At 42.4% G+C, this 12,533-nt stretch overlaps 1 protein-coding gene across 1 annotated transcript in view; it reads left to right on the top strand.

The window, feature by feature from the left end:
* LOC104470041 (contactin-4-like) overlaps window positions 1-12,533 on the top strand; it is a gene marked incomplete at its 3' end in the record, with an annotated part of 81,973 nt that overhangs the window by 18,527 nt on the left and 50,913 nt on the right. The gene's annotated exons all lie outside the window — the stretch shown is intronic.

The raw sequence follows: 12,533 nt of genomic DNA, 5'->3' as shown, positions 1-12,533 counted from the left end.
AAGGTTTTCATTCTCAGGGTGTTTCGGGAAGTTTAAAGGAGAAGGCTGTGGTGGTGCCGGTTGGGGGGTCCTGTTGTCTAAATGCACTGGGAGATCTCCAGTTGGGTGTAAGTGCACAGAAGGAGCCTAATTTTACTGCATATGAGTGTGCACTTAGGAGATGAACTGGTACAAACTAAAGCAATATGTACATATACAGAAGGCGTGGCCAAGATCTTGTGCAACTTTTAGAAGCCTTTGTATATGTGGTCTGGGTGCATCTTCTGTAAAAAGGTTGAAGATTACTAACAGAATCACTTTTGTGCATCATCTCATTTTTTATTTTTTTTTTCAAATGCTCCTGGTCACTATTTTTTGTTTAATTGTTAGCAATTGTCTAGGACTCATATGGAGGTTTATTTCTGGAATGGCAATACATATTCTTCTTACTGTTTTTATAGGAGGTAGAGGCAAGGGAGAGTGTTGTAGGAGAGGAGGAAGTAACGTGCCAGCAGGTGATGTGGAGATGCTGTATTCTCTCTTGGTCTTCAGACCTGAACCTCCTTTTCTGGAAACTGTAATCTACTCTAGATTGTTTTCAGATTTTAAGTACAGGAAAAGGACTGCATAATACACTGACAACACCAAACACTCATGTAGCTTCTGAATTTTAACACCACTCCAGATTCTCAATATATTTCTTCATTAGCTAAGGAGGAGATGAAAGGGAAGAATAGCTGCTCCCTGTGTCTGCCCTGCAGTGATCTCTTCTGGCAGCACGTGGTACCTGCCAAGAGCCCTTCTCTGAGAAGAGCCAGCATCATCCACTGTGGTGTGCGGGTGAGAAGGTTTACGAGCAATTTGTATTAATGACACTAAGCAAGCCAGTGTTTTCTCAGTGGCACAGGCAAAATTTGGCACGGGGAAAAAAACAGATTCAAAGCAGAGTTTATAAATAGTCACAGAATCACAGAGTCACAGAATGTTAGAGATTGGAAGGGACCTCGAAAGATCATCTAGTCCAATCCCCCTGCCGGAGCAGGACACCTAGATCAGATCACACAGGAACGCATCCAGGCGGGCTTTGAATGTCTCCAGAGAAGGAGACTCCACAACAGTCAATTATAATAAATAATGTAGTAAGTGCCTTGGTGCCATTTGCTTCAAAGAGGATGTTTTAAATGTTTAGAAACTACAAAACAATTTTTCCAGTTTAGCACAAATTTGTTTTAAATGTGCCAGTCCTGTGTTTGTTGGCTGACTTCCTGAATATGTGTTGCACTGTTACGTTTACATCAAAAAAAGTGTTAGAAAGGGAGTCAGTCATCTCTTCCCGCTGGACGCTGTTTTGGGCACGGGCTGTGCATGCCCAACAAGTGCCGTGTGTCGTGCCGCTAACCACCACGATCAACAACCAGCTGTCGCAGCTGGCTCTTCCATCAGGGGGTTCTTTGGTACAGTCATCTTCTATGGATCTGTGTCCCTTTTAAAGAAATTAGAGATCTTGCTTTGAAATCTGTCTCACCCTATCAGTGGGATGAAAATTGCCCAGCGGGCTGTTTGCCATAAGGATGCTTTTGTTGCTTGGATAGGAGGAGGCAAGCGCTTATTGAGCTTCTGCTTTCATCTGACCAGCTGGAGGGCAGACCCACAGCAAACCTTGCTTTTACGTACTGTGAGGAAGGAGCTATATGGCAAATGTACCTACCCACTTAATTTATTCAGCTATGGCCTCTCTCACCTTTTGGCTTCAGATGCCATTTGGCCTTTTAGTTCAGACGTTATAATGAGTTTCAGTGTCTCAGATTTCTGATGGCCATTACGTGAAGGTGATTCTTGCACCTGTGGTATCACATTCACAAAATCACTCGTTATCACAGCATCTAGCTTTTGTGAGAGTGGCTCCTGTATTGTTCACTGTACCCCAGAATTACATGCCCTCTGGTCTGCAGGGGTGGAGCTTGCCCCTCAGGTGGGTCCCGGTGCCACATCTGATAAGGAAGATGCCAAAGCCAGATATTAAAAACCACTGAAGATGGGGTTGTGGAACTCATTTGCAGTCTGCAGTGCAGGGTGAATCATCATTTTGTGCTTCATTTCCATAGCAAAGGAAGGAAGGGAGATTTAGAACGGAAATGCTTCATAGTCCTTAAACCCTGCTCGTCCTCATCCTACCCCAAACTAATTGTGCTGGACCAAGGTGGAGAGTGTCAACAGGCCGAGCTCAGGAGGGCTGGGGGTACTGAGCTGCACTGCTCTGGAGAGCTGATGTGGGAGTTTTTCTGCCCTTTTCCAGTTAGAACCAACCCCACCTGCACAGCCTTTTCCTGCTGGCACTGGTGGCCATGCAGAGCTGCCTCCCGCTTCTCCCCAGGCGAGTTAGTTGCTGTCAGACAATGCAGAGACAAGGCAGGAATCCTGCACATTTGTCTTTGTCTCCTTAGCAAAGCTTCACTCTGCAGTTACAGAGAGTTTTCTGTTTTGCCATAAGGGATCTTTGCAGCAGGAACACCTTGTGTGGAGATGTGGCGGCTGGTGGTGGTTCGTGTAAGTGGTGAGGAGGAAATTGAGTTTGTTCATGTGATTTAGGAGAAAGCTTTGCTCTGGGCGTAGGTACTGGTGATACAAAACCATTCCAGAAAGGTGCTGGCATTATTTCCAGCTTGGGTTCAGTATGTGGGAAAGAGCATCTTACAGTGACCGGGAGGTAAGCGCGTTTCTGGTGCCCAGAGAGGCAGAAAACTTGAAGGGGAATTAGTTCCCTCAATCATTTGGATGGGAGATGACTTCCTACATGACCATCATCTATGGCTTGCTCTATTCCAGATAGAAAATGATCTTAATTGTAGCCAGATCCAGAATTAGTCTAAATTGATACTATTACAGTCTTGTAACTGAGCTGGGCTGGAGTTACGCCAGTTGTTGTTTTCTGGTTTGCATAGAAAGTATTGAATGGAAAGTCAAAATAGATCCAGTTAGTTCAGACTGAGACCCTTGCTCTGCAGGAGTTAATCTTCTCCTTGGCAATATTTTCTTTTACTTTTCCTTCCTTCTTTTCCTTTCTCCAAAGGTTAGGAATAAGGATGAGATTTAAAAGTCACAACTGCAAAGTTAATGCTTTTGAGCTGCGCACATCGCGTCTCCGTTAGCCAACTGCATGTCTCCCAGGGTAATCGAAGCTGTTTGGTCTCTAGCAGTCATTGCACAATTACCACAGCTATCTCCCGTTCCAGGTCTGGGCAGATGGAGGTTCATAAGAGAATATCAGATATCACTGGGAAGTAGCTGCATGTCGAAAAAACCACGGTGTTTCACTGGCAGCTTCCATCCCCAGGGTCCAAGGCAGTGTTTGCAAAGCAAAGCTGTAGAGATCAGTTCCTTCTAATACCCCGATATCCCACCACTGGGATATAACATTGCAAGTATTTAATGTTGTAGTGCAACAGTAAAAAACATTCACGTTAGAAGAAAAAAAAATAATATCTCTCATTGAAAGTACGAGTGGTGTTAAGATAGAGAAAATGCAATTATTTATTTTCGAATTTGATTAGGACAGAAAACCTAACTTCATCATCCTTGCAAAAAGTGTCTGGGGACATTAATGACCAATGCTGAAGCACAGAACTGTCTGGGGGGAAAAAAATCTACTTAATATATTTTATTTTTTACTTTAGTTTCTGTTCTGCATTGAAAAGGACACCTTAAAAAATTTTGAAGTGCAACTGTTCAATCTGAGAGTAGCTGTTGCTCTGAAAAGGTGAGGCATGAGTTTATATGCCCTTTTCCAGATAGAAAAATAGTAAAAGTTGAAGGGAAACGTTTCCTATCCACTGTTGTGTCGTTTGTTGTCTTGGTCTTAAAAAGGCAGTCTGCATCCAGACCTTTAGCCTTTCAACTGTGGTTCACTCTAATACTTTGCTACTTGGAACATCCATATTTAAAGACCTGGCAGCTAAAAGTGAAATTTTGTTGGCCTACATAAATTAGTTGTTGAGGGTTTCTTTTTTTTTTTTTTCTTCTTAATGATGCCAAATAAAGAGCTTCCTACTATTCAGATATTGCAACAAATTCATCCTGAAAATGAGTCCAAATGTTTAACGATTATTTTCAGCATCATCAAATGAGCTGCGTACAGCTTGCACAGAACAATTTGGGCATCACCATGTATTGTCCTAATTGTTAGTTGAATATGAGTTGGAGATTCAGCATGTGAATCTAGGCTTCCCCCACCCTAGTCCCCCAAGACAAAAAATGAAATGTGTATTTCTTGCAGCATGATTTCAGCAGGGAGTTGCTCTTTCGTCAGGTCAGTACATCCTGGTGTTACATTTTGTTAAGCAGCATAATGATGCGATTGCCTCCTGTGATGAAGTGCTTGCTGAGTGCTGGAAATTTGGAAAATAAATGTTCATCTGGAGCTCAGGAAGTCGCTGGGCTGAAAAGCAGAATAAATGCAAATCAAACATTTGCTTCTGTCGTATTTTCTGCTCTTGGAGCAGCGGATGATTTTTTTTTTTCCCCTTCCCTATTTTTTCACTTACATGCACTAGATCAATGTAACAACTAGTGGAAACCTACCTGGGTTGTTAGCATTTTTCTGAAATAATTACTCTGCATGTGAAGGCTTTTCTCTCATTGTTTCTGCTGTTTTTTTAATCAAAAGCCTAACGATGGACGTGTGTCAACCATTCTACCTCTGAAGCTCTAAAAAAAAAAAAAAATAAACATTGCTATGGGAATATGGCACTTGGGGCCTGTGTAACAGCATGATGAGCAGCTGTAGGTATTTAAGCGGACAAGAAAGAAGAGTCAAAAGTCCTAAAAGTATGTAAGCAGCTAAAATTTGGCTTTAGTTTTGTTGCGACAAACACAGGAATGTCATCAATGCAGCCGCCAGCCACTACCGCAGCATTAACTGGGCAGTCCCCAGTAAATGAATCACAATAACGGGTTTGGAAATGGGAGGAACGTCAAAAAGTTTTCGTGCCTCTTTTGATGAGACTAGTTAAGGTATCTCAGCATGTCTCAGGATGAGCTCTGTAATTTGGATGCCATAAAACAATGCTCTGTTGCTTTACATTTTCCAAGCCCTGCTAGATCAATACCATCCACTGTCGCTCTTCAAAGGAGCTGTAAGAGAAATCGATTGGGGGGAGTTGCTAGCCAAAATGAAAAAATAAGCCCAAACAAAACAACCTTTGGTTTGTCTGAAGTGTTTCGTTCCATTGTATTTTAAGCCTTTTTATTACATTTAGATGTATTTAGATACCATGAAGCATTTCAAAATGTAAGCTAAAATGTTCAATTGAAGCTGTTGGTGAAAATGTTTTCCTTTTCAGAGGAGCTTTGCAGGGGGAAGCAGGTTAGCTTTTCTTGTATGCATTTTTTTGGTATTGTTAATCAAATTTGGCGAGATAAAGTTGTCAAAACAAAACAAAAAAACCTTCCCAAAAAATTAAGCAAGCACTCACTTGTGTTTCTCAGGGCTCTGAATATAAGTTGTCTTCCAGAGGGGATATGCCTGGGAAATGTTTGGAGATCGCTGTCCTTTTAACTTTGTTTCCAAATTCTAAGACCAAAATAATCCTTTGTGACAAGTAATTCTTCTTATTCAAGTTTGTGGGAACTGAGTCATTTAGCTGCCACTTTTACTAGATTTATTTGATTGTCATGACAGGGTTAGTTAATATTTTAACAACTACAGTTTTCAAATACCTTCTCATGTCCCTGGCATTTCACTGTAAATCTAGAGATTGAAAAAACACAATCCTAGAAAGGTATGCCCATTTCGCTCTATGGGTTGGTAGCATACCCATAAGCACGCAGAACAAACGAGGCTGTAAATCCTTCCTCCTCCATCTTTGGGAAGATAAATGAACTTGTTTTAGGATTTCCTTAACTACCCCCCGCCCCAGTTTTCTCTTGGTTCATCGTTAGAAAGATCTATATACGCAATGTTCTCATGACATTTGTCTTCCTGCCCTCATGGGAAAACCCTACAGAGTTAGAGACCGAGATTTCCAAGTGCTGTGAGAAATGGTAAATGTACACAGAGAACTGGTGAAAATGACCTCTCAATTACTTGATTGTTTAAATTTCCTCTTCCCTTTGCATTCCCTAGAGGTATGTCTCATTCTGAGATCTCTCTGTCCATAGCCCATACACCCTCTCATCATATCTGTAGTGTACTTATTCTCAGTCCTCCTAATTTAGCTCAGTAATCTGTGGAAGAAATAAGTCAGTCGATAGCTTTTTTAGATAGCAAAGTGCTTGGATGTGCTGATGGAAACCCGCTCACACTTCTACAGGATGTGTCTCCTCTTGCCCCCTTGCTTAGGGCCACTAACGACGCTGACCCAGGAACTGAAATTCCCAACACAATTTCTAGTCCTGAACCTCAATTCCCTGGACACCTTGTCCCTCTGCCCCTTGCTGCGGAGTTGGGTGACCTTCCTGAGTGTCTGGGAACCACGTGTCTTTGACTGGACAAAGGCAAGAGTTAAAGGAAAATTAAGTTTTCTGTCTCTCTGCAGTGCCCATCTTCTCAATGCGCTTGTAAAAGTCCATCTTCCTGAAGAGGAGGGGATTCATTAAAGCTCACTTGTTCATTTTCCATCTGATGCCATCACTCCTGTTGGAAACACAGCCCTGGAGTTTGTGTCTGTGAGCTGAAATGTTGACAGAGAATTATTCTCACATCTTTTCACATAATGGATGTGTTCAGGTTTTCTCGTTCTCTCCTGCCTTTTTTTTTCCCCCCAGTAGCTAGGAGAGCTTCTAGTTCTGTTGCACAGCTTAATCAAGTAGAACTAACTAAATTTTAGCATTTGACAGAAGAGATGGCAATTCTGATTTCATCTCAATCTCAGCCTTTCATGCTGTACGGTCGGTAGTGAAGTGTAGACACCAGACATGTTTTCAGAAAGCACTTTACTGATTACAGTGCTGCTAAGGCCACTTCTGTGCTCTGCAGAAAAATGATTAGTGTGTTCTTACTCGGCTGGTCAGTTTTTCTCTCCTTTTATTTTTTTTTTTTTTAAAGTGATAGTGGGCACTTCACGGGCTGGAAACAGTGCAAATGTTTTGGCTGTAAGGTATGGCTAATGGCCTCTGTTATGTGATGAATGGTTTGAGGGGTTTGTCTTGGAAATAACCTATTGCACAAATCACATCTCGGATACTCTTGTGCTTATACAGCCACCGCTGCATAGTACAAGGAGGAAAGGGAGGAAAATGGGGGGAAACTAATCAGAGCAGTGCAGAAGGAAAAAAAAGCAATTATCAGGCATTTTCATACCGTCAATGTATGGGGGTTTTACCCCCCGAAGCAGCGTTGCTCGGCAGGGAGTGCTTTGGGACCGAGTTTTCTGCAGTTGCTGTGAAGTATTTGTGCCCTTCTGCTCCCCATCCCTAACCTTACAGATGTTTCTCTGTCTTCTTTGAAAACTGTCACACTGCCTTTTCTTTCGTCACTTGTGAAGAATTAATACATTAATAATAAATGTTTAGAGCTGCCATTACAAGAAACGTTTGTAATCCTCTCCTTTAGTGCACTTACAGTCAACATTAAGCAAAGTTCGTGTGAAAACTTTGGAAAACAGACTTGGAACGGTTGGACTTGATGATCCTTGAGGTCTTTTCCAACCTTAATGATTCTATGATTCTAAGAAAGAGGTAATGGAAAGGGAAGAAATTACTCTAGAAAATAGCCAAGGAGGCCAGGGATGTTTCCACCTAATATCTACCTAAAAGCAGGGGATTATTTCATTCTGCCCAGGCAGCATCAACCTGTTCTGCCTGCTCTGCAGTATTTCTGCCACTGCATGGATGCATTGAGCATTTCTGCTGGATGCCCAGTTCAGAATGGCTTTGGGCAAGAGCCTTAAAGCACATGATCCTCTAAGTGTTAAATCAGCTTCTCAGGACTGGATCTTTATCTTGTGGCGCATTCCCATTAATATGAAATCTTTAGAGGAATGGAAAGTTGTATCCTAGAAGTTCTGTTAGTTTATGTATTTGTTAGGATGAGAATGCTTCTCCTGCCATATTTCTTGAGTAACAGGTAACCTGGAACATTTTACGTCCTAACGCCTCTTCAGTAACCTTAATACTCAGCCTTTATTTTCCTGCAATTTCTTCCAGTGTGGTATGTCCAGAACTTTTTAAAAATGTGCTTCTTGCACAACTGGACAGTTAGCTCTTGCTAAGCAGATTACCAAAGTGTTGAACTACCCTTGTCTTCTCCTGATTGAGGCATTAATAGTTTCTTGTCTTTCTCTCCTATCTTAATGTCTTCATAAGCCTTTGCTGCTTGGTCAGATTTGGTTTCAATTAGTGAGAAGAGAGGAGTATCTCACAGAGGGGTGGGCAACATGGTTGTAAAAGTTCCGTTTCTCTAGGAAACCAAGCAAAAAATCTGCTAAGCTGGTTGCAGGTTGGTTCAACTATTTGTCAAAATGCTGCAAGGATGTTGAGCAGCCTTTCATGGATCGCTTCAAAGGTTGGAGCAAAAACATGAGCAGGTAAGCTGTCCCTTGGGGCTAGGAAAGAAAAAGAAGAAAGAGAAATATTGTGCATTAGCACTGGTCAGTGATGCTTTGAGCATGTTTGAATGTGGTAGTGGCAGTGGGGTCAGCAGATGGCAGATGTGGTTCATGCAGTACCAGGAGGTGTTGCAGACCTCTGTGGTTCCTGGGGCAGGAGCTAAACCGTTGTGCATGGAGGGTTCTGCTTGCAGGATGAAGGGAATGGCAGAAGAAAGGCTCAGTTTCCAAACAAACAGGAAAATGCTGCAGTAGGGTTGTGTTCCCCATGAGCTGGAGCTCAGCAGCTCACAGGTATTTCCTGGAATAGGAAAAAATGAAATTCCAGCAGGATTTGTCTAGATATTGCTCATGGGAGGATGATGCAGTGTGTGTACTGGAGATGTGTGGGAGATGGGGAAAACCATGAGGAGAGCAAACAGTGCAGCATCAAAAAATATCAAATCTGTTATCAATTTCTTCTCTTAATAGTGACTGCCACTTGCACGTCCCCACACAGCAGTCAAATTCCCATGACCAAAGAAGTGTCAACTTTTTAAAAGTGGTTTCTAGAGCATAAGCTGTTGAGCTTGAAAAGCTTCTGAGTGACTTATCTCAGACCAAGAACCAGAAAATAAGTTCCCCAAACCTACCAATTCCTAGCGCCTTGCAGCGTAACTCTGAGGCAAGGTCTCTCCTCACGAGAAGTGGAGTGATGTTCCTGAACACCGTGGCCAGATCCAGGCAGCCTGGCAGCGTTGCTTCTTGACAGCCCAAAGTTCACTCGAGGTATTTCTTTGTGTAGCAGCATTACGGAGGGTGGGTGAGTCAGACATGAGGCTTCCTCGCCAGCCCTGGGAGCTGCAGGAGAGCGTAATTCTTCTGTGTCTGGTTCCACATGTTGAAGATTATTACAGTTCAGCAAAAATGGGCTTCATTAAACATAAAATCAGGCATATGAAACTCTATTTTAAATAAGAAGTGATTGAGAGTTGTAACTTCCACTTTAAGTGCATCTCCCATCATTTATTTTTTATACCATGCCACAGTCACTGTTTAAATTATTAAAAGAAAGAAGTAAAAAGCTTCTCAGGAGATAAAAATGGATTAGATTAAAATTAATCTGACATGATCCTTTCTCTAAAACTGCTGATTCAGTGCATGCACAAGTTTATCAACATAGTTGAGGATAAGGGAGAAGGGTAAATTCTGCCATAATTTGGGAATGCTTTGGCTTGATATTTCTGACAGCACAGAGAACATGCAGTGCTGCTTTAATTGAGAAATTTATGAAATTACAAATATTTCCAATAGCACAAGCACCAAGCACATTTTAGATTTACATTGATTGAAGCACCTGAGTTGGCAGGTGTGATCTACCTCGTTTCGGCAGGGATGGATTGTGTGAGCCAGACTTGCAAAATAGGGTCACAGTCAAGGAGAGACCTTGACATGGGCATTCAGACACAAATTTTCAACCAATACATGTCATTTATCACCCTCAGTGCTGGCACAACTGCAAGCTTCTTAGCAACCACCCACCATTATACGGTCATGCCCCAGCTGGGCTGTTGTGGACGGGCAGTGGGGTAGGACATTTGGGGTCTGTGATGCGTGCTGCCCTCCGGGAGAGGAGGGAACTCTCCAACTCCCCAGTAAAGACCTTGGAAATATTGGAAATACTGAAATAATAAGGAGCATGACATGACATTAATGGATTTTTTATTTGTCAGTGACAGCTTGTGACATCTTTAAAAAGAAATCACCTGCAAGCTAGTCACGTGGTTCATTCCCCTGTTCAGTTGCAGTCGCCACTAAATGAAGATTGAAATGGCATTGATGGGGGTAGGGCTGGCGGGGGCTGCCTAAGGATGAGGGAAATCTGTCATCTGACAGAATTCAGTCAATAAGCATTTATCGAAAGTTGTAACATCTTGTGATCTCTTTATAAGACAAATTAGAGATCTGAGTCTCGCTCCCAGGCTCTGCCAACCGCGTTGCAACCACCTTTACTCTCCAAACCCATCTCAGGGAGGCTGACCTAGGTTCAGCTCCCTTGAGATGCTCATAGCAGAAAGTGTGTTCTTGACACAAACGCAGCATTGATGTATTTCCACTTCTGCAATCAAATTTGGATTTCGAGATCCCTGAATGCTCATAGTGCTTCGTGGAAGTCAATAGTCCTGGCTGTGGGAGCGCTCCCTCCTATGGGGGTGATATTTTGTTGCTGGAAAATAAATGGAGGTATTGGCTTGGGCATTTTCTGTTACCTGATACATATGTCTAAATGTGCAGCTATGGTGTTGTTTTCAGCTGGTATATATCAAAACACTCTTTATCTATCAAATATGTGAACAGAATGGTTTTTTTTCTGTGTACTACAGGCAAGTGCCACAGCATCACATAGCAGTGTCTGTCCGTGCAGAGATCTCCCGTAAAGGACATACCACCTGCACTGCTTGGCCAGATATTTCAAACTTGCTGTGATTGTCATATTAATTCACTGCAGCAAGAAAATTCTCTGCAACCAACTTTCTTTTTTTTAAAGGTTTGATCTAATCTCTCATAGCTACAGTAAGAGGCTGATCAAAGGAAGCAAAAGCTGGTATTAACGGATTAGCTGGGTCACATTGAAATATGTTTTAAAACAAGCCCAGGGACCTTTAGCTTTACTGAAGCAAGTGCACAAAAAAAATATTTTCAGGCTAACTCTCTCTGACTTTAAACAGAAAACAAACTGACAGATTAAATCTGTGAGTCATTCCTTAAGGTGAGATGTGTAGCACTTTACATACAACAAGCCTGGAAAATATAAGCACGGATTGAATCTCACAGAGCAAAAAATACAGTGCAGCATTAAAAATCAGTGTAAGCATCATTTATGCACGTGCCCAGCTTACAGTGTATTTATTCTCATTTGATGTTTGCCCGTAAGTAATTGTCAGCTTCAGTCCAGCCCCCTTTATCTTTTTTTCTGGCCGATCTCTCCTCTCTCTCCTTTCCATTTGCTGGTAGACTGTATCTGTATCTGCCACGGAGGTGCTTTATCTTTGGCTGACAGGTGAAGATGAGTGTTTCTTTGGAAGGATGTTGATGCCACTCTGTGGACCGTATCAAGCTTTTATTCTTTTTTTTTACCGGAATTTCCTCATTGAAATCAACTTGCAGAGAGAACATCATACAGATCTATACATTGCTCTGTGGGAAAAGCTGTGAAATCATCTAGGATTGAGTCAGTGTCACAGGAGACCCAAGTGTGCATCTCCAGGCTTCCAGAAGTACGGTGTTGCTTTATTAGTAGGCGTAAAGATTGTGACAAATATGTAGCTATTTACCCACTTGTGAGTGCCTTCTGAATTGTTGCTCTTTTTTAAGGTTGGCTTGAGGTAGTTACAGGGCACGTTACATTGCGTGCTCAGTGAGATTTTCCTGAAATCTTTATTTCACCATCAATCAGCCGCCATGACTACTTGTGAGTCCTCCTTCATGCCAGGGCTCTGCTGTTTCATTCCAGGATTGCCCATCTGATAATTTCACTGGAAGTTTCCGTAGCAGAAATAATCTTTCAATTCATAATTCCTTTCTTCAGTGGATCAGTATCTCTCTCGGCAGGCCAGCAACCCAATATTTTGCATGTCCGGAGCATCACCGTTGGTTGGTGCTGTTCGAGGTTGCACCTCCGTTGGGAAGGGGCATGGCCGGGGGCACTGACCCTCCCCACAGAGCCTGTTCCAACAGCAGCTGGGTCACTACTGGGTTGGGCCTAAATCCAAAAAGTTAAGTTTAAACCATGAAACTTAGCAGCATCAAAAGTAATCCTGGGCAAGGCTCGCCAGTTTTGGTAAAAACCAAACCTGCTTCTCCAAAGGTATCATAAGCCCTTTTGACAAATACAGGTTGGTTTGTTTGTGGGTTTTTGTTTCAGGCAAGACCAGGCTGAGCTATACATTTCTATAAGACAGTTTATGAAGTTTGTCAGACGAAAACCCATATAGTTTGTTCCAAAACCTGCCAACCTGTATGCAAGTTCAG

This window comes from Pterocles gutturalis, unplaced genomic scaffold (genome assembly GCF_000699245.1).
Source record: "Pterocles gutturalis isolate BGI_N339 unplaced genomic scaffold, ASM69924v1 scaffold14485, whole genome shotgun sequence".
NCBI classification, from domain to species: Eukaryota; Metazoa; Chordata; class Aves; order Pterocliformes; family Pteroclidae; genus Pterocles; species Pterocles gutturalis.
The sequence above is the reverse complement of the archived record's forward strand: the minus strand, read 5'-3'. Positions and strand labels throughout refer to the sequence as shown.